The 23539-nt window shown below is 36.5% G+C and overlaps 1 protein-coding gene across 3 annotated transcripts in view; it reads left to right on the top strand.

Moving 5' to 3' along the window:
• Positions 1-23539, top strand: part of bcl9 (BCL9 transcription coactivator) — a 177673-nt gene that overhangs the window by 119681 nt on the left and 34453 nt on the right. The window lies entirely within an intron of this gene.

The following is a 23539-nucleotide window of genomic DNA, read 5'->3' as shown; positions in this document are numbered from 1 at the left end:
AATAGTGAAAACTCAGAGCTCACGATCAGCTCGGATGACACAGATACCGGTGACAAGTTAGTTCGCTCAACTTCAGTGGTTTGGAGATATTTTGGCGATCCCATCCGACATAAAACAGAGCGACCTGCGTGGGCTGCTTTTCAATAGGTTCACGTTCACCACGCGGAATTTAATTATTAAATTATCCTGCTTCTTCGAAGTCCTTCCATATAACATTGAGCCCAACACAGAGGTAAATCTACATTAACTTCATTCACACACAGGCTTATTACCTTGTTTGTTGCGGTGGATGACTGACAACAAGCTAACGCTACCAAACTATAATCACTAAAACGTCGCACTTGTACACGATCGCTATCATAATTTTTTGTCTTTGATGTATTAATGACTCCGCATCGCCGGTATCAAAAGAGACATAATGTCATCCGATGTTTAAAATGAATAAAATAGACTACACAGCCCTTACTGGAGATCCACAAATACTGAACTTTGCTCTCTCCCTCCTCTCGCGACCAGCCCACTGTCAGTGAGGTGTGTGTGTTGTGAGATGCGCGACGTGTTTGTGTGTGTGTGTGTGTGTGTGTGTGTGTGTGTGTGTGTGTGTGTGTGTGTGTGTGTGTGTGAGAGAGAGAGAGAGAGAGAGAGATGCACAGTTTGCGTTTTTAGTGTTTTACTACTTACACCATAAGTAATGATATTATTGATATACAGTGTAGAGTACAAAAATGTTGACCACAATTAAGATTTTAATAAATACATCTACCTTAGTTTTAATAAATTGTTCACCTCTTTGGAAGTGTTTGTCATGTTTTGACAATAAAGGATAGTTTGAAACCACAGTTAACTGTCTGTTTTCTACATATTTCAAAAGAAAAAACATTTATCGTGATATTTATCGATATCGACTGATATGGAAAATTATATCATGATACATTTTTTGGGCCATATCGCCCAGCCCTACGTTGCTGTGAACTCGAATTGAAGTGGGAATTGAAGATCTGATTCAAATTCATTTTGCTGAGGTGTAAAACTCTTCGGTGACAAACTGCATGTTCTTTTTTTATTATTTTATTTGTTTGTTTTTAGATTATTTAGCTCGTTTCGTTTGTGAGCGCCGTTGTGCAGCATCAGCCGGCCTCGGCTTGTCAAAAATGCCCTTTTACTGTGGAGGTAATATTATAGTAGGCTAAAGTAACTAACATTGTGATGCTTGAAGTGTTATATCTATGGTTTTTATTAAATGCAAGACAAGTCAAGAGTTGATTTGAGCGGCTAAATTGATTAAACGTGGTTAATTCAGTGTCGGCCGCTGGTCACTTGGTCGTCACTTAAAAAAATTAAAACTTTAACAAACAAAAAATTGCTCTAAACATTTTTCTAAATTAACTTAACAAACAAAGAAAATGAAATATAACTACTTTGACATTAAAAACAAAACTTAACTATTTTAATGGCTGCAACTATGTAAACCAAAAAAAAAACCTAAAAAAACACGGGCTCCAGTTGGACTCGGGCCGAGATTTTTGGTAAGCTGTCGGACAAAACAGCTTATCAAAACACGACACGACAAAGCACACTACGAAAATCATTAAACAAGGCTTCAGATGGCACTGATGCCCGGGGAATACAGAGACGCCTCGCTAGAAGCGGCCAGCCTCGGGAAGCGACTTTCATTTGCTTTCCTACACCAGTCAGGAGCTTGTACTACTGCTGGATTGTAATACCGCGTACCTTATTTTGAACGTAACTTCGTCACCCTTTCTGTCGAAATAGTCCCAAAACAGTATGCTGCTTTCCCATTGCTTCATTTTGCAAAGTATGTCTGTCGGCACGTGTGGTTCGTTGCATGTGCCGACTCGCCCCGTGAGTAAAAAACCAAACAAAAAAAAGGTCAATATGAGCATCCCTAGTATAAATTAATGGTTGCTTTTCATTTGTTAACTGAAATCCACTAGAATATACTAACTACATACTATAGAGAAAAAAAATATTAAAACTATATTGCCATAAAAGTTAAACTAAATGATATAATTCACCAGCAAAAAGTGATTATTGAAAAACTATTGTAAACATGTTACTAAAAACAAATGATAAATTGCTGTTTTTATTATAAAATACATGTCTTTTCAATTATTGATTATTTAGGAATATAAAGAATTATACACACACATAAAATTAAAAGATGCTTATTTGAAATGTATTGTGCAACTTTTTAGTGGGACAACAAGATATGATAGATACGACAGAACAAGTTAGGCTTTTAATAATCTTTCAGCGCACAAAAGCATGATTATATAAAATGCTTCAAAACAGAGCGGCACAAACCGCTTATGCGCATCCAACCCGAGTGCAGAATAAAGAGCTTTAAGCAACAGTCGCAGTGCTGTGCAAGTGCGCATTGAAAAGTTCATGGCACAAGGAGAAGAAATGTTGAGTGTGCACATCCTAGTGTGTATCTGTCCAACAGTTTACTGGTCATTTGGTTCTCCACAGTTTTTTAATTCCAGTTATTGTGCATTTGATGTCAATTCATAGTCCCGGTGTTGTGATCTTAGACACCCGGTAGTACGACAGTTTAGAAACAAATAAAGAAATGTTATGCAAATCCACTAACCTTTACATATTAAGTATTATAATGGGAATATATCATCCTGTAGTGAGCGTTACCTCTCTGCTGACGGGCGTTGTATGAAACAACCACGGTTAATCGAATTACCTCGATCAGACGGTTATTTAATCATCATGACAGGCTTATTACCAACTCAAATTAATTCATGCCTGGCTGAACTGTTCACAAATTAATAACGTGTTTGGAAGATAGGTTGGATTTTCATATCATGCCAACTTTAAAGCTGCATTCCGTAAGTTTTACCTCTTTGTCGCCATCTCTGTTTGAACGCTGAAATTGCAGTTATTTGCAAAATTATCTTTACGTGGGTTGTGCATCGGCACGGCTCCTCATGTTCTGAGGTGTATGTGTGGGTAGTCTATTAACGCACCAGCTGTCAACGATAATTGTCGTTTTAGAACTTTCTGGATTACAAGCTGACATCAAAATGACAAGTTTAATCACATTCCAGCTGCTGTAAGAAGAGGCCACAAACAATCCGCCACCTGCAGCATCCACACACGCAATATAGCCTACTAGACTGGACTCCTTAATGTCTACAGACGTGAAGTAATGGCAGAACCTCGTAGTCTCGTGTTTTGGTTATACTTGCTCAAATAGATTTTGGAAAATTAACCCCCAAAAAAGTTACGGACTTCAGCTTTAAGGTCCACACTGCCTTAGTTGTTTATAAATTTTGAACTATCAAATTATTTCCAATGTAAATCCTTTTTGCACTTTGTAACAGGTGAATGGTTTCATGACCATTGCAGATCAAAATTAAGTTGGAATTCTTGATTAAAGCCACAATATGTATTTTTTTGTTGCTTATTCAGAGCAAAGGCTTTGATGTCACCTTGATTTCACTGAGCTTTAATATGCCGCAGTTTTATCAAATGAGGGACTTTATTTGAGTTTATTGAAAGTTGTTATAATGCTCGTTATAGTATAATGTTATGTAATAGTGTTCGCTTGGCGACTACTATGAGACACGTGTTGCACACTGCGGTAAGCAAGATCGATATTAGGCATGGTACTCACGGCAAATCAAGAAAACAAGATTTAAACAATAAGACTCAATATATTATGTACGGTCTGTATCCTAGTTAAAATTGCTTATTTCTCTGAATTTAAACATTCTTGGAAACATAGTACACAGGTCAACAAAATATAACCTTTTTCTAGTGGTTTTTGGATATTTGAATCCAAAAATCTTACATAATGTGCTTTTAAATGAAGACCCTGTTTACACCTGGTAGTCTCACATGTTCCAAATGTGCCTCCGGTGACCCCTTGTGACTTGAATTTTCTCACAAAAGCCTCTCTGGTTTTTGATAGTTTGACAGTTCTTGTGTAACTCCTGTAGAAGCTAAACTTCAGATGTGTGTGCTTCACATACGGTGATATCAGGCAAACTGGAGAGCTTGTGTGACATCTTGTTCAATTTTGATGTATGTTCTCTTTTCATTGTTTTCCAATTAATAAAAGGGTTATTTCCTTTTTTTTTCTTTTTTTCTTTTTTTATATAAACGTAAATGGCAAATTTTAAAACCATCTTGTGCTGTTTTCTTGGCTGCATCATTCAGGGTGCATTAGTGTACAATTTGGTTTGGATCACAAAACATTTTGGAGACGGTGTATGTAGGTCTGACCACTTGTAATCGATTGGATCACCAGAAACTAAAGTCGTAAACTGGGCCTATAGGTGCATTACTCTCTTGTAGACTGGCATAGATTGAACTCATTGTAATTCAGTTTTGTTAGACAAAGCAGAAGCCTGTACTTGTATTTGCATTGTTTTTGTTTTGTTTTTATCTGTAGTACTACCAAAATGTATAGTATTGCCTATAGTATTGTATTTATTCCTTTTGCCCCATTCTTTAAAATACTGTCCCTGCTGAAGAAAAGAGAGAAAAAAAAAAAAAACTAATGTTAGTTAGCTTCTCTTGGTTGGTTTAAGATCAGCTTAACCAGCCTGTTAAACCAGACAAAACCAGACAACCAGCTTAGTCTAGTTTTAGCTGTTTTTTTTTCCAGCAGGGGTGCAAATGACAAGGTGCATGAATAATCAGTCAGTACTATAATATAAATTGAAGTAAAATCTGATATTATATATGGTCGTGCTGTAGTACATTTTTGTAAGTGCTTTTCTTTAGTCTTTTCCCTTACCTTATTGTAGTTGGTTCACTGGTAAGGTGTTGGGGAGTATATCTATTAAACAGTTCAGAAAATGCCCCGAAATGTAATTTGCAGTTTTTATTTGCAGATTAGAAGTGGGGTGTTGTGTAATAGTGTAATCATTGTCTGTTTTCAGACAGAATCTAGCAGCATTAAATCGACCGGCAGTTCACCAACTCTGTTAGCCAAATTGTAGCCTCAAGCGAATGTAGAGCGTGAGAGCTTAAACTCCTGCTAACCACATTTATACAGTGGTAAAGATCTCAAGCATTTTAACTGAGAAGAACCTTTTATATCAATATACTTCCTGAACATACTTAACCCTCCTCCTTTTGCACTTGTTTACTACACTGTAAAAAATTATTTAGAAAAAAAGTTACCTGGTTGCCTTAATTTTGAGTTCATTGAAATTAAAATTTTGAGTTAATACAATGAACCTTTTTTGAGTTTCGACAACCTTTCTTAAAATATTATTAAAAGATTTTGTAAGCATTTTGGGTAATTGTGTGTTTTATTTATGATGATGCAGTGAAACATGCCAAATAGTGCTATTTTCATGATTTATCAATTTTTTATGTGGTTCAGATACAATAATATTTTGAGTTTCTATTTATTAAACAAATGTCCTTCATTGTATCAACTCAATTTTTTTATTTCAATAAACTCAATAATTTTTTTTTAAGGCAACCAGGTTACTTACTTTTTTAAGTGAAACCAACAAAAACAAACAAATTTTTTTTACAGTGTAACAACGGTTCTCGGTGGCAATAAGTATTTGCTTTTTTTGCAATATTTATCTGGATATTTCATAGCAATATCCAAATACATTGACGCAAACTTCTTTTTTTTTTTATCTTCAACTTAGACCAGCATTTGCATTAGCATTTTCCACTGTAGTTTTCTAAATTGATTTTATTTCTTACCTAGCGGTAGTTGTAACGGTATTTAGATTAGCGGTCTAAAGACTTTGTCGTTTTTTTTTGTGCATAACCATATTCGTCTCCGAGAGTAGTGTTCTCAGTATGCAAGCATCATTAAATGCTAATCATGGCCGCTGGGTGCTGCGCTGCAGCTATAAGCTTTTTGGTCTCACGGTTTCTCGCTGGTGACCAAGTAACCCTGTCCTGACAGTCTCGTTGGCTTCTCCCCTACAGGCCAGCACACCATCTGTCCACCCTCACAGCTGTCATCCAGAGCAGCTTTAACAAAAAAATGCTCTCTTAATCTCTGCGCGAAACCATACTGATCTACTAATCTTGGTGCGCTTACTATTTTGCCAAGCTTAATTTAGGAATTAGGTATTAAGATCTGGGATGCTCCTTTACCTTCTGCGCAGACGCTGTGTGAAATTCATGCAATTGTTTGGATCTCATTCATGGTAATGTGCAGTGGGACTATGAAGTAACATTGATTCATGCAGACAAAGCCCCCGGTTGTCTGTCTTGGCTTTCTTATTCACTATGGCTTTTTGAGTGTCAGGCGAACAGTAGAGAGTAGGGATGGCAATCAAAAGAAATTGAAGGATTCTGGTTCTAGTTCCTTAATCATTCTTTTAGTATGTTTGAATTGGTAGGTTTCTGTAGGTGCTTCAGCAAGTCAGTGCAGTGAGTCAAGAACCACACTAACTAATGGTGTTTTCACACTTGTATATCTATTTCACTGTATATCTGAATATGCAATATATCAAAAGATAGTACAGACCCTCTTCTTTTAAACAAAATAACACTGTTTTGTTCTAGCTTCTATAACGATAAAGAAATGACATTAACAGGTTACATTTGTGCATGCGTGTGTTACTGCAGAACATTCCTCTGTTTGGAAAGTTCTTTCTTTTGTTTTTTCTTTCTTTAATATCATTTTAATGTATAATTTTTAATCATGTAAACTCTTTTTGCGTAGTAACTTTTTTTCGTTTACATTTAATGTATAGCACAAACATACTCTTATGAAAATGAACCATGGTTCTATTAGATAGTAACCATGTTTTTTTTTTTTTTTTTTTTTTTTTTTTTTTTTGTGACATTCAGTTTGGAGTTCAGGAGATTGTCTTGACCAGGACCACACCCCTAAATGCATTGAAGACACACACACACACACACACACGGCTATAATGTCTGAATTTCATTAATGCTACCTATATTAATACTATATAGAACAGTTTTTTCAAACAGTTGTCAAGTAAGTTTAAAACCAAATGTCATACCTGCTTGATGGGATCTTGAAACTTCTCTTTAATTTTCTTTCACTGCAAGTTAGGATGAGCAAGGATGTCATCGTGGGGAAATTTTGACACTGGTAAACATCGGTGATGTGGGTGTTTTGGAGATTGGAAATATTGTATTTCATTTGTGGACATCAAGCTACCTCTATCAGTATGCAGGGTTGTGAAAGCGTGCTCTCTTTTCACTTTTACGATTTTTGAATTCACCATCACGCTTCTGTACTGTGCGTATGTGTGTATATAAGGAGTTGTGGTGGTGTCTGCACAGTTTACGAGAGAAGATATTTGTCAATGATGCTCAAGATCTATTCTATTGTGCACAACATCCCCCACCATCGTCTTGTCAGTCGTCTCTTCTTACTCTCAGCTGTATGGAGCAGACGTATTCAGTTTATAATCAGAGCATCCGTTGTCAGACTGAACTGAATGGGTTTTATTTCTATTCAAGCAAAACGTCAGTATGAAAGTGTTTAAAGAATTTGTGTTGTTATTTTTGTTTAATTTTATAAATGCTGAACTGATTTTGAGTAGGATATCCAGTGTTTTCTGCATTTGCCACCCACTGCATACCATGCTTAGCATTTTGGCTGTACTTGAGTCAACAGAGGAAAGGTGGTAATGAGAAGGTTTCTAATTGGCTTTTGCCTTAATTTCCTACTTCCCTCATTCTCATTTTCAACTTTAGAATTAGTCTCATGTGCTAAGACTGTTAGCACAGTCTTCTTTCAGTCCTGCTGCAAGAATATGGTTCTGGTGCATGGGGTGGTGGGTGCTGCTGACCTAAAGCTGTGTCATTTACGCTGTACGTGTTCACAGTTTCAGGCTCTGTGGGATATGGAGAGGTTCAGCTTGCCAGCTTACACCCACCAAGCCAAGAGCAGTTTGGGCCAGAGCATCTGTGTGCCAGTTCATAAGTGTATGTGGGGGGGTCTGTGTGCCAGCCTGCTAAATGGACCCGAATTTAACAGTGTCATTTTTTTTTGGATGTCTGGCTGCGTTTTTGTGTGTGTCCTGAAAATCTGGAATCGATATAAAACCGAACTGCAAATTACAAGTGTTTTTGCTAGTTAATGTGAAAATTGTTATAATTTGCTGACCTGAATATTTTTTTTGTGAAAAAGAATGAATCAGTTCCCCAATTTTTTTGTCCATACAAAATGGAAAATGGAAAAAATAATTGGGGTAAAGAAAAAACAGGAACAAAACACATTTATTAAAATATCATCTTTTGTGTTATGTTATTTGTAATTTCATATTATATATAATATTCCAAAAAGTTCTCTAAAGGATGTTTATGAAATTAAATCAGATTTTTTTTTTTTTTTTTTTTTTTTTTTTTTTTTTTACACCTTACACCCTTGACAATTTCTAGCCTTTTTGGCATTAAAATAGCTTTATATACTTTATAGCAACAAGGTATAATTTTTTTTTTTGCACATTGTAATGTTACCTTGTCTAAATTACCTTGTAGAAGGTTGATTTTTTTTTTTTTTAAATCATTTTGTTTTTGTTTTGTATCATGTAATTTAAAAACTATAAGCATATCGACTAGAATTGTAGTGCTAGTGTTGAATATCACTGAGATAGTACTATATTTTTAATAAGTTTTTGTCCTGTTTTAATTTTAGTTATTTTAAGTGATTTGTGTTTTTGCCTCTTTTCTTGTTTTAAACTTTTTAGTGCGTACTAAATACATTTTTGTATTAAATTAAACCTGAACAGCCAATTATTCAGACCTTTCTTAAGACTAAAATTAGTTAACTAGTTATTCAAGCAACCCTACTGACTAGTCGATTATGAAAATGTGTAGTGGCCATCTGTACATTGTGCACATGAAGTATTCATTAGGTGTGTGTATGAGCATGCTCATTTTCTCCAGTTGTGTGTGAATGCGTGCATGCACGTGCACACACTTACGTGCCAGTGCAGATCACCCTTCTCACCAGCTGGTCGTCTGACATCATGTCACCATGGCGCCAGGCCTTTGGCGGCCTGTAGAAGCCTGCAGCTCCATGCCAGCAGCGCACACACAGAAACAGAAGTTTAGTCTTGCATTTAGGGAGCGGGAACGGGAACGCCATGCCAACTCTGGTAGCCAAGCAGGAGAGCCTTCCACCACACACACACACACACACACACACACACACACACACACACACACACACACACACACACAGGAGCGAGTGTGATCCATGCCAGCGGTGGTCTCAGATCAGGAGAGCTCACTTCACTAGACAGACACAGACACTCCAATGAACAAAGGAACATACACGGCCAAGAGTGCAGCGCTGCATTTAGAGAGAATGAGGAGGAGAAGGGATAGAGGCACTGAACATTTGTCTACTGTTTAAGTTCGCTGGGTTCAGCCCAGGCTTGCACAGTTTACGGCTAATGCGTTTGGAAAGTGTTCAGGTGCTGTGGAGGAAACAGACACACGCCTGATGGAAAGGGCATTTAAACATTCAAACAGCATGTGTGTATTGTGTAGAACCGTGTTTTTCAGGATTGGTGTTTCTGAGTTGAATTGAAAAATAAAAAAGAAGGCAAAATGGTAGGATACATCTGTAAATGGGTGTTTGTATGTATGGTCTGTGAACAGTTTGGAGACTTTAGTTAGACAAAAGTTTGAGAAATCCTTCTTAAGCCAGTCCGCACGAGTGTGAAGGTGCGCATGGCAAAAACGGCGTCATCGCGGAGTGGGAGGCAGTGCGTGTTGAGAGCACGAGACCCCAAATTGCTTTGCGGTTGCATTACTATAAAAGAGTTCTATTTTTTTCTTTTTAAATGTTGTTCTTATAAACTTTGTTCATCAAAGACATTTCCTATGACATCACATACACTTGAGACAACTTGTTTAACAAGAAATAATGATTCTTTTAATTTGTCTTCATTAATGTATGGTTCACAAAAGAAATATTAAGCCAATAAATTAGGATGCTTTTATATACAGCTATCAGTACTGAGCTCTCGTTGTGTTGAGAGAATGAATGCACCTTTCATGCAGCGTCAGATGCCAAAAGCTCAGTCCGTTTTTAATTTCAATTTCAGGGAATAGTTTACCGGTTTGATAGCCTGACAAGCCAGACCCACATCAAGATGTTTGGTCTGGAAACTCACCATTGACAGGGCTCAATCCGAGAGGCGGGATAAACGGTCTTTCAAACTCCCTCTGCACGGCGTGCACGCAATTGGATAGCGCTACAACCAACCAGAGCTAGTTGAAAGATTAAACTTTCGCAGTATCTGGTCGGCAAAACTCAGCATCTTCCCTTCTTAAGAATGACTTCAGTGCCGTTCTTTTCTCAGAGAAAAGCTTAACTCCAAGTCTTCCAGAGTTGTGGTCGAAGCTGATTCGAAAGACCGCCGTTCGCCAGTTTCAGAGTTTACCAGAAGAAGCACGCAAGCACAACTCGGCCGTCATTATGCTAAGCCCCGCCCACCGACTCTTATACACGATGTGATTGGCCCGACCAGAGTTGGCGTTTATTAAAATAATTCTCATTTTCCGTGATGATAATACAAAGTAAATAAATAAATAATTAAATAAATAAACTTTTGCACCCCCAATAGTTAATATTGTTATAATGTGATAATGGGTCAATGACGTGACGTGTCATTTTTTTGTCCAAAGGCCTTAATAATAATAAAAAATAAAGATATGACAGCCAAAGTATGTAAGATAGTACAACTTGATCTCTTTTATTGAATCCAAAAGGTTTTAATTATATCTTCCTACATATAACGGTATTTTAACGACTTTGAAGTGTCAAAATGTCATTCGGTTTAACCGTCCAAAGGCCAATACAGCCATTTCATTTGTGATTAAAATATCTTAAAATGTAATAAAATTATATTTTTTATTCTGGCATGATTTTATATCATCATATATCAACATAGTGCAAAATGGTATTGAAATTATGTGTAGAAGTCATTGCTTTGTTCTGAGAAAGAATGTCCGGAAAAATGAATTTCATTGATGTCATTCGGAGTAACCAGTATAAAGGCACCATTTTGGATCAAGTCATGCTGTCAATATCATGTGACAGGATCTAACATCATTCAGACACCTGCAAAGGACCACACGGTTGTGAAGCAAAGTAAGTAACTCTCCCTTAACTATTTGAAAAAATCATGTTTCCACTTGCTCATATGCATGTCCCGAAATATCAGGTCATTCGGTACAACCGCAATAAAACATGGAAAATGTTGTAATATTTTTAAAATTTGTACTGAATATAAAATGTTTGATTGTCCCTTTTGCTAGCTAGATAGCTAGATGCTTAGCTAGCTAGATAGATATCAGCCTGTTAGCACTGTTTGTATATTTCGTCATTCGGTAATACCAAAATTGTCATTCGGTAATACCAAAATTCTGGTTATACCGAATGACCTACTGGTTGTACCGAATGACAGCAATGCATGTTGATCATATTTGTACATATCTGGAATAAATAAATACAACATTTTATTAATAGGAAATGTCCAGAGGATATTTTTACATAATTTTTTACTGAATTTTACTTTTGCAGATGCCTTTATCAAATAAGGAAAAAAGCAGCTCGCTATTGGGAAAGGATCAATGCTGATCCTGTTAAAAAAGAAGAGCTACTTGCCAAAAGAAGAGAGAGGTATATATTTTTTTTATTATTTATATTATTATTACTATTATATTATACCAAAGCAACCATTTAGAGCACCCTAGCAACTGATCCCATAGACTGATCAAAGAGATCAAAAGGGACATCTTTGGATAGAAGTGTCATAAAAACATGAGGGTTGGCTCGTTTAACTTGGGGGAGCAAACAGCTAATCATCAATCAACTTCAACAGTTCCTAGCCACGCCCTAGCAACCACTGTTGACCACCCTAGCAACACAAACCCAACTAGGGATATCTTTGAATCTGAATGTCCTAGAAGCATTGTGGTTGCTTTATATCATTCATACTGACAAGCAGCCTATCATCATTGACAGCTGCCAAGCTACTCCCTAGCAACCAAACAGAGTACCCTAGCAACCATTTAGCAAGACCTATATCTCTGATTCAAAACATTGTATAGACATAGGCTTTGGTCCTTTTGACTCATGCTAGCAAACAGGAGCTCCATCATGCTACACATGCTAACAAATGAATAATTCCATGCTAATAGTGATTAGCTAAGTGCAAAATCATGCTAAGAACTCTATAAAAACTCCATAGTAACTATCTGTGATAACTACCAACCTCCTAGCAACATCATAGCAACCACCTAGAACACCCTAACAACTCCCTAGCAACCACTTAGAACATCCTAGCCAGTTTTGCCCATCATTCTGTAGGCCAGGCCCTCGAGGTGATTGAAGATGAGATTGAGATCAACTGCATGCAGCAGTCAGGGGAGAGAAATATCTTTATCTGGCCAGCCAAACCAGACAAGATATTTTACTTTAAAGAAGATGTGCATGCAAAAATTAGTGAGCCAGAACCTCTAAATTCACGGTCCTCAAGATTATGCTCCAGAGACTGGATGACTTTCATCAATGCATAGCAGCTCATCGTTTAACAATTTAAACACTTGTTCTGTGTACAATTAAACATTTAAGTGTTTTAATTACTTATATCATTACAATATGAGTTTTATTTAAATATGTTTGTTCCAATAACAATTAAATGTTAACAATAAAATGTTCTTTTGTTGCTTTCATGAATGTATAGCAGCTCATCGTTTAACCATTTAAACACTTGTTCCATGTACAATTAAACATTTAAGTGTTTTAATTACTTATATCATTACAATATGAGTTTTTCTTAAATATGTTTGTTCCAATAACAATTAAATGTTACCAATAAAATGTTCTTTTGTTGCTATTTGTGTCTGTGTATTGTCTTAAATAGTCAAGGGTAGCAGACATAGTCATTCGGTATAACCAGCCTTGGTCATTCGGTAAAACCAATGTAGTAAATATTTAAATTGAATAATTTTGTTTTTAATAACTAAAAGGAACTACAATAATACAAATATAAAGCATATTAGGCTTTTTTCCCTACATTTGCCCTTTTCTGATTTTCCTGTGCAATGTTTTACTTGAATAGGTTGGTGGGTTTAGAGTGGTTGAATAAAAATGTATATTTATGAGACCAGTGATAATGTTATTTTATATTTCTTCTGTATTACACACTATATACTATCTCAACATCAATGTCAAATCAGGTTTGTTCATGAATAATTATCTGCTAATGAATTATTTAAAATATATTCATGGTTAAACCGAATGACTTTTTTAGTGTCACATTTTTTACATCTTGTAAAAAATGTCAAAAGCAGTGTTAATTGATTGTAAAAACCACATAATTTCATTGTTAACACTTAGTTAAACAAAAAAATGATTTCAAGATTAATTAGATCTCCATTATATTTTTTTACATTTTTAAAAACCTTATTCGTCATTGACCCTAATATTGTCAGCGATCTCACGGCTGATGATAGGATGATGTCTGGAGAATATCACCCAACACTAGTCCAAACAGTTCTCATCATTGATAAGCAGAAATTTTTTTTTTTGAGCGGCAAATCAACATATTAGAATGATTTCTGAAGGATCATGTGACACTGAAGTACGGTTGGGTATCTTTTGGGTTTTTTTAACGATTCCGGTGCCTCAACCGATACTTTAATAAAAAAAAGCCACAAAACGACGGTGGATGACAATGAAGAATGGCTTTTTATTTATTAAATTTTTTTTTTTTATTATTCTTTAAATTGAACAATTTGTTTAAAGTATACTTGCATAGATACAAAACACAATACTAGTGAAATTATAATAACAAAAACAGCAAAGTAGTCTGTATTCTTAGTCTGCTACAAACCAGCTTCAGTACAGCATTATTTTGCATTAATATGACCATATTCTCTGGCTAAATATTTTGGAACGCATCGCCTTATGCCTGGTTCAGACTACACGATATTAGCCCGAATTTGGCACGATCTGTGTGATCTCGTATAGTGTGTCATAGTATACGACAACCGAATCCATGTCTGCGATAGTTCACGACGTCATGACAAAAAGACTAGGATGTTTAATTTTTTTTGCGGTCCTTCACGACGGGTTCTGTCACGTGTGACGCTGACCAACCGGAGCACAGACAGTTTTCATACACAGCTTTCAAACACGGTGAAACGCAAGAGAGATGACGGAGCGGCTAACTTTAGGTGGAATTATAAAATGGAGGAAAGGTTCGTGGAGTTGTGGCAACAGTATTCCTGCCTGTACGATGTGTCATCGACAGACTACCACAACCAAATAAGAAAAATGCTGGCGAACGATAGCGGAAGCCCTTCAGGAACCCTGTGAGTAACGTTACTGGAATGTAAGCTTAAAAGATGTTTTACAAATACGTTGTGGTGGCAAGCTTTTACTACTGGCTAATAACTAAATATTTAATATAAAACAAACAATATTTTACCTCAAGTTCTCTTTGGAGGATTGACAGGCCATTATGTCATCTTCCAGCAAACCAGGAACGTGTCCTTTGTTGGGTTTTATTTTTATTTTTGAGCTTTTTAAAACATAAAACAGCCAAAACACGCTGCTTCGGACATTGTTTGTTTACGCTCTTGTTTCTGAAAGTTGATGACATCACGCACGTCGTGACAACAAGCGATGATTGGTCAAGTAGCAACGTGTAGTCTGACATGTTTCTAATCCAGGACACGACAAGATTTTAGGAGTAAAAATCGCGTAATCTGACACAGTAACTATCGTAACAGACAAAAATATCTTGTAGTCTGAACCAGGCATTAATGTTTCCATGGCAAAGCGTCATGCTTCTCACATGACACACAGCAGCAGCAATAGCTCTGTATGACCGCTCAGCTGTATCGGTTTATGTAGTTTTATTTTCACGATTTTTCACAATATTCACATTTTTACTGTGTTCTTGATCCAAGTAGATGCAGCCTTGGCAACCATACAATACTACTTTCAAAAACATTACACACTTTTGAACAGTTAGGTGACCCTCTGAACAGATTCAACGAAAAATGGTTTGTTGAGATGTGTTTTTTAGCATTTGCGTAAAGAATCAGTGAAATATCGCTGTCAGTCCCAAGCACTGACTGTACAAACTTTAGTTTTGTGTGATTCTCAGAGTCTGTGTTTGAAAAGTGTTATACATTTTATACATTTGATGCATTAGGGAAGCCTATAGGTTCTTCTCTGAACAGCTAAACTGGTTTGTTGGAGCATGTGTGGAATGCTATTGTGAAATCTCCTTGCCGCAAAAGGTTAAGTCGTACCATGTCTGCTTGCGTCACCGTCTTCTGATTGAAGGCAGGGTCTATGTGTGTTCGCACACAAAAGAACCTATCATTTGAGGCAACATTATCTGACAGGCTCATGACGACACCCGGTTGAGGTGCATCACTGCATCTCATGCGCATCATGCGTTTGTTAGCGCCTCTTTGTGTGTGTCTGCCGTCTCCTGGCTCGGTATGGATACAAATTTTGTAAGCCTTTAATTAGCACATAACTATAAAACTGTTATAGAGATTGACTATAACATAACCCTGGGCGTAGACACGGGCTGGTTGAAGGATGTTTTTAGGTGCTGAATGAGGAAAGCCTTGAAGTGATTGACAGAAAACAAGGGGAGGCGAGGAGAAGTCATAAATGTTTTGTGTTTTGTGAGCTTGTTAAAAAGTTATGCTGTTCATGCTTTCAAAGCAGATTTAAAGGAACAATCACCCCATAATGAAAACTTCCATTAATAACCCACCCTCATGATGTACTAAATGCTGAAGTGAACTTTTTTGTCTGATGTTAATCTATTGCATAGAAGACTGATAATTGTGTGTGTGTGTGTGTGTGTGTGTGTGTGTGTGTGTGTGTGTGTGTGTGTGTGTACTAAATTCACAATGGATTAGTGTTGACTAACTTTTTTTATTGTAACTTTTTTTTTGTTTAGTTTTAATTTCCATTCATGCATTCTTTAAAATCCAATAAAATCTATTTTTTGATTTGTATATATATATATATATATATATATATATATATATATATATATATATATATATATATATATATATATATATATATATATATATATATATATATAATATAATTTTTAAAATATTGCCTCCTTTTTAATGGTTAATGACAATTTTTATAATCAAAAAGCACCATTAATTATTTAAAATCATGAACCGTACAATTTAACAACACTTTATTAAAAGTTTCATAAAAATGATATGTTTATGGTCCATTGAAATATAACTTTTTCTTTTTCTTTCTCAAATTCCGTTTTATTTTAAGTTCTCATGTCAAAATCTAATTCACAAAAACAAATAAAACTCTGTGTGTGTGTGTGTGTGTGTACATACATACGCACACGCGCACACACACACAATATATATTTTCATTTCTTTGAAATCCCACAGAAAATCTGTTTTTTACGGGGGGGGTTTTCTGGTAATCAAATAAAGGCATAAAACATTCATTTAGTTTACCTTTTTTTTGTCAAATAAAGTGCTTCACAACAGAGCTTTACTATTAAAATTAAAACACAGAGGACATTTTTTGATTATTCCTTTATAGTTTTAATAATAATTTGTTGTATTATTATACTGAGATGTAGCTAAATTATACTGTACATATATTTGTCATAATTTTCTCAAGTTAAACCAAACCTTTTTTAAAAAGTGTTTGTATGTGTTGAAGAAATATTAAAAACTGTCTTGATGTGTTTATCTCATACACAGAATCTGCCTCTGCCGCCACACTAGGTGAATGTCTATCTCTCATTCTCTCTGTCCTTAAACACATTGAAGTCCCACTGTGCGGTGGCCAGAGAATGATCTGAATTCTGCAGCCGTTCGGTCTCTGGTAGTGGCTCAACATCACACCAGAGCTTGTACTGAATGTGACTGCCTCCGATGATATGGCCAATTGATGTCACATCAGGAAAAATAATTTCACTGTTAGAAACAGCACGGAAATGGTTCTCATGTGGAGAAGCACAGTTTCTTCTGGTTTGATTTGGTGTAATATTCTGCTGACCCAACTATATGCCTTTTTTATATTGTTGCTCACATTTATTAAAAACCCACATACATGGGAGACGAGGCCTGTTGAATAGTGCGCATGCTTCGACAAATAGCGTGCAGGCAACTTTAGTTCACAATACATCCCGCCACCTTTGCCACTATCCAGTTAAAAGTAGTACAAATAATAAAATGTCATCATCAACTTGGGCTTCACTGGACTTGGCAATGACAATGAGCCAGATGCAGGAAGATTCTTTTAACAGCTTTGAGGAAAGAGGAAATTGGATGTGGGTCTGCTACTGTTTGGAGTAGGAAGTGACCTCATTAGACGAGGATGCTCCTGATGGGATTTGGAGTGTCACTTTGAAACAAAACAATGCATCATTTCTTTACACCGTTGTATTCGTCTGCTCTTTGTCTGATTGTGGGCTTTGAAGCTCCGTTTTTAACTGTGGGCGATATGTTTGCACTAGTGCTTGGAACCTTTTTATAAAGTTCTTTCATGTCTTATTTCTGAGTTTATTATATTTGGGGACACCCACACAGATTCACACTTTCTCTTTCGCTTTCTTTCATTCACCTACTCTTGAACTGAAAGATACAAGCTTTCTAACTTCTTCACGTTTGGAATAGAAGATCCCTCTCACCTGGTCAATGCATCTATCGGTGTCAGCTCTGCTGTATTTGTGCTTGTTCCGAAGACCTTTACATGTTAGTTTTTTTTTTTTTTAAAGCAATAACTCACTCAAAAAGTGTGTAACGTTTGCTTCGCATTTCGCTTTTAATTCAAAATTAAACATTTTTGAAAAATGTTCATGCTGTTCTTTTCAATGCAATGAATGTTTATAGTGTCTGCTAGCTGACAAGCTTCAAAAAGGAAGAAAAATCATAAACTATTACCTGTCTCAGTCTACTTGTGCTTTTTTTTTTGCTGTACAAAAGTTTGGATTTATTTATTTTAAAATTATTATTATTATTATTATAAGAACCCACAAATATTCCTCTGATGTATTATTTTGAACATGTAGTAGTTTAATGTAGCAATGTCACTGAAATTCAATAAACCTTTTTTCTTTTTTATTGTGCTTTTGATGCAGGGATTAGTTGGATCTCTTAGGCTGGCCACACACTTGAAGATTTTGAGCCCAATTTACATCCCCAAGCGATTGGGGAGCGTGGCCTGATTCAATGCTCGTCAAAAACAACTTTTTGTCCAAAACATCCTCAATTGTGTGGTGTCATTACGATAATTTTACTGCTCCCGATCTAATCAGAGCACACACGATCCCGAGTCGTAAATATCAAACCTGTTTTGTTTATGACTCTATCAGGCTGCCTCTGACATCATACCCGCCATAGCCAATGAGATCCAAGCAAGCTTCACCAACCGGATGTTGTGTGGTTTTACAGCAACAACTTGACAGTCACAAACATGCCACGAAAGTGGAGTATTGAGAAAGAGGTCCCATATTCTCTTTCTTTCTCCTTTGTAATTCTTCCCTGTAAAACGAAACTCACGCCAGGAGAACCAGCTGACCACATCGATCGTCCTCCATTTGTTTTTCTTCTCAAGTCATGTTTGATCTCATGAGTCTCCATAAGATCTTGTCTCCCTGTGGAAATGTTACTACAATCGACAGGTGTGTGTGTGTGTGGTCTCAGCCCAGATGAATCTTCTAGTGTGTGCATTCAGAGGATTGTAATGTTAAAATCGGTTGAAACTGCCCTTATGTCTGTGATCTCCTACAGCTTTAAAACCGTGTCCCATGCCACACAATCAATGAAATCAATCACAGTTCTGATCAGAAGAAACCATGTCAAAATGACTATTTCCAAACTATAAAATGCTAGTTCATCCAAAATTCATATTCTGCATTTACTAGCATTTGAATGTCCCTGTTTACTACAGTATGTGTGTCGCTATATATATATATATATATATATATATATATATATATATATATATATATATATATATATATATATATATATATATATATATATATATATATATATATATATATATATATATATATATATATATATATATATTTATTTATTTATTTATTTATTTTTATTTTATTTTATTTTATCAAAGACAGTTTAAATCACGGTCATGTTAATGTTATATCTTGAAATTAATTTATTATTAAAAGTGTGTCTGCAGCAAAACAAAATCATTTAATTTTACCTCAGGCTTTGCATGCGTTGGTTTTCTCTGACGCTCGCGACAGCTTCAGGTAAATGTCCACAAAGGTGAGGGTGGATTGTGAAAGCTTACATAAAACTTTTCTGTTTTCTTGCATGTTATGTCAAACTAGTATAACAATTAATGGCAAGTTTTTTGCGATTTTGCCGTTCATCATGTGTGCAGCTACTTTTCACACACGAGAAGCACATTCATCCCAAGTAGTTGCTGTGGTTTATTGTGAACTTGCATTTATTTGAGGAAATCTGTTTATGATAGGCTATTAGGTTTGATGTATTAGTCCTGTGCTGTCCATTGACTCTGTTGAGAACGCTGTTAATTTGAATCAATATGTCTATAATGGCTGACGTTGCTTCAGTGAACTTTCAAGTTTAATACAGTGATCATAATGCAAGGCCAGCATTCGCATACAATGAATCTATTTTTAGCAGCATTCAGGATGGCAATAGCGGTAATAGTGTTCTTTCAAATGGATCGCACATGCTTACTAAACAGACTTTAACTTTCAACACTATTCACTACCGAGAGGTATCTGCGTGACGAGAGGTTCAGCTTGGTTTATAGCCCACTCGCTGCCAAGTCCTCACCTCTATGGTCCGCTCTAGTGAGAAGGTGCGCTCGGCAATAAATAGGCATCGCAGTTGTGCGCGTTGAAAGCGTGAGACCCCTTTTCAGTTGGCGGTGTGCGCGGCGAATGTAACCCCGTGCGGCTCCGCGTCCGAAGGTGCGTTAGAGTGGTATCGGGTGCGGTTGTAGTTTTACTAGTATGAGTACTTGAGCACAGTATCGGACTGACACCATACTGGTATCGGTGCACTCAATTGACTGTTTATGATGTCTGTTTTTTGGGGTCTTAAGTTTTAGAGAAATTGACTTTAAATGGAGGGACACAAATCTCTCAGGTTTCTGGTTTCATAAATATCTTCATTTGTGTTTGGAAGTTGAACAAATCTTATTGGTTTGAAATGACATTTATATTTTGGGTATATTATTGCTCAGTCTATATAAAACTAAAGCCTAGTTCAGACTGCACGATTTTTAAACTCGTCGGGTCACTGCTCTTTTCACACTGCACGGTGGATCGGCAACAGAGGGGTCGACACACTGCCTGACTAAACAGGAGGAACAATTGCCGAGAACTCTCTCTCTCTCTCTGGTGCGCAAACTACGTTTCCCAACTACACGTGCGATGTGACAAGTAAACACAGTGAGATCACGTGCGTCAGACCGGAGTTCTCGCGCGAGACTTGGAGTTGTTAAAAATGATAACCTGCGGAAAGTTTGCACTCCAAATTGTCTGTGCGCTGATTTGTGGAGAAAAAGAAAAAAAGATTAGGTAGGAGGAATTTGTTGGAGAGACAGAGTGAGCAAGGCTTGTGTCCTGCAAAGAGAATTTGAGGTAAATAAATTATTTTGCAATGTGCTACTGCTGCGGCTGGACGTGCAAATGTTTGGGCTTTGTTTCTGTTTGATAGAATTTTAAATATATGTATTAAAATACTGATATTCTGCTCTATAACTCCTCCCTGAACCTCCCGCTGCCCTGTATCTCACTCTTTCATTGGCTGTCGGTCATCGCCGATGTGATTTTCAGTCAGAACTCATTTCACACAGCAGACAGGTCCAGATATTAGCATGCCAAATATCTTGTGGGCGTCAGCGACTCGTCTGTGATTCTCTCTGATCGCGTCTTTTATCATTCACACTCCGTGATTGTCACTTGCGTGCATGAGAACCGATTTGCCTATGATCTCGGGCATTTGTCTAAAACCTGTCGGCGACTCAAAATCGGGGCTAAAATTGGCAGTGTGAACTCGGCTTAACTCTATATCGCAAATTATATAGTTTACATTGAAACTAGGGCTGGTCGATTAACCGATAACTATAATTATCACGATATAATTTTCCCACGATAAAACGATAACAACAGTTTGATAAATTCCGATATAATGCTTGCGCGTTATGCGTAATGCTGCGCATGCGTATTGCAGACCGGGCTTCAGGGTGCTGCACGCGCTGTTGTTTACAGTCTGTGGCTGACAGGCTTGGAGGATCGGAGTGAAGTGGAGCGATAAAAATGACCAATAGTGAAGAAAATGCAGCGCTCACGATCAGCTCGGATGACACAGATACCGTTGACAAGTTAGTTCGCTCAACTTCAGTGGTTTGGAGATATTTTGGCGATCCCATCCGACATAAAACAGCAAACGAAGGCTACGTGGACTGCTTATCATAGGTTCACGTTCACCACACGGAATTTCATTATTAAATGATCGTGCTTCTTCGAAGTTCTGAAGAATGAAGAAGTTCTTCCATATAACATTGAGCCCAGAGGTAAATCTACATTAACTTCATTCACACACAGGCTAATATCACCTTGTTAGTTGTGATGGGTGACTGACAACAAGCTAACTCTACCAAACTATATTCACTAAAACATTGTACACGATTGCTATCATAATTTTTTGTCTTTGATGATGTGTTAATGACTCAGCATCGCCTGTATCAAAAGAGAAATAATTTAATCCGATGTATAAAGTGAATAAAATAGACTAGACAGCCCTCACTGGAGATTCACAAATACTGAACTTTGCTCTCTCCCTCCTCTCGCGGCCAGCCGTGTGTGTGTGTGTGTGTGTGTGTGTGTGTGTGTGTGTGTGTGTGTGTGTGTGTGTGTGTGTGTGTGTGTGTGTGTGTGTGTGTGTGTGTGTGTGTGTGTGTGAGAGAGAGATGCACAGGGGACCTTTTTATTTTTTTAAATATATTTTTGCCCGTTTGCGTTTTTAGTGTTTTACTACTTACACGGTTAAGTAATGATATTATTGATATACAGTGTAGAGTAAAAAATGCTGACCACAATTAATATTTTAATAAATAAATCTACCTTAGTTTTAATAAATTGTTCACCTGTTTGTGAAGTGTTGGTTTGACAATAAAGGATAGTTTAAAACCACAGTTAACTGTCTGTTTTCTACATCTTTCACTCAGGAGCAAAAATATGTCTTTAAATTTTAAAGAAATAAAGATTTTACATTTATTGTGATATTTATCGATATCGACTGATATGGAAAATTATATCGTGATAATTTTTTTAGGGCCATATCGCCCAGCCCTAATTGAAACCTATCGTTGCATTTTTTTCCCCCCTCCCGATATCTCAATATAATGGTTTCGTTACACCCCTAATTTTTTGTATATTTTAATGTGTAATTTGTTCCTGTCCTGTGATGGTAAAGCAAAATTTTCAGCTTCATTCCTTCAGACTTCAGTGTCACATGATCTTTCAGAAATCACTCTAACGTGATGATTTGATGCTCAAGAAGCATTTTTATTATCAGCAGTGTTGGATGTGCTGGTTAATTTTTGTGGAAACCAGATTTTTCAGGAGTCTTTAGCATTATTCGGACAATAATTGTTTCTCATGTGGACGTCCGTAAAGATACATTTGCATGCCACCACAGTGATAAAACTCGTGCATTCGGATGGTGATTTATTCCCAGGGGAGGAGCGAGTTCTGTGATCCTCCTCACCTGGGAACACGGCTCACGTGGTCAGTCGAATGACTGTCTGCTGTGAAAATATCAGATGCTTGGAGTAATAAGAATAAAATCATATTTAATTTAATAATACAAAATTATTAATTATTTAAGTCTTCTGTTTAAAAAAAAAAAAGTTTTTTAGAAATGAGCGGAAATAAGTTAATTCAATGCTGTAAATTATTAACCTATATAACGTTAATTGCTGCCGTAATAACAGCTCATTTCAAATGTTTACGTGTTTTACTTCTTTTACTCTTTTGAGTGGTGATGAAAGATTATTCTTGTAAATACTTTCCAGCATTTCAGTAATAAAAGTGTAGGCTTTAGAGCTTTAAAATACATCCGAATGACAGCAAAGCGCAACGATACGGTGCGCCGCAGGGGTCAAAAAATGAGTTAATTTTGAAGCAATCTCTTCTTGAAGTGGATTCAGACGGTACTTAAATCACCACACGACCTTGGTGTTTGTCAAAAAACAGGTTATTCGGCCGGGGATTTTTGCGCTTCTGGTGGGAGAAAAACACTGACATTCTGGATTCAGACGGCAATAAAATCACAGACTAGCCGCTGTAAATGAAAATACCTCACGAACCAACAAGAAAAAATTAACGTCCGAATAGAGCTTTTGACAAATAAAAAATTCAATTAACGGCTGTTGTTTTGAAATTATACATTATACATTATACAAATCTGTGACTTTAGATCAATTTTATGCATTCTTGCTTAATAAAATTATTACTTTCTATTACTGACTCCAAACATT

This window comes from Pseudorasbora parva, chromosome 4 (genome assembly GCF_024679245.1).
Source record: "Pseudorasbora parva isolate DD20220531a chromosome 4, ASM2467924v1, whole genome shotgun sequence".
Classification (NCBI taxonomy): domain Eukaryota; kingdom Metazoa; phylum Chordata; class Actinopteri; order Cypriniformes; family Gobionidae; genus Pseudorasbora; species Pseudorasbora parva.
The sequence above is the reverse complement of the archived record's forward strand: the minus strand, read 5'-3'. Positions and strand labels throughout refer to the sequence as shown.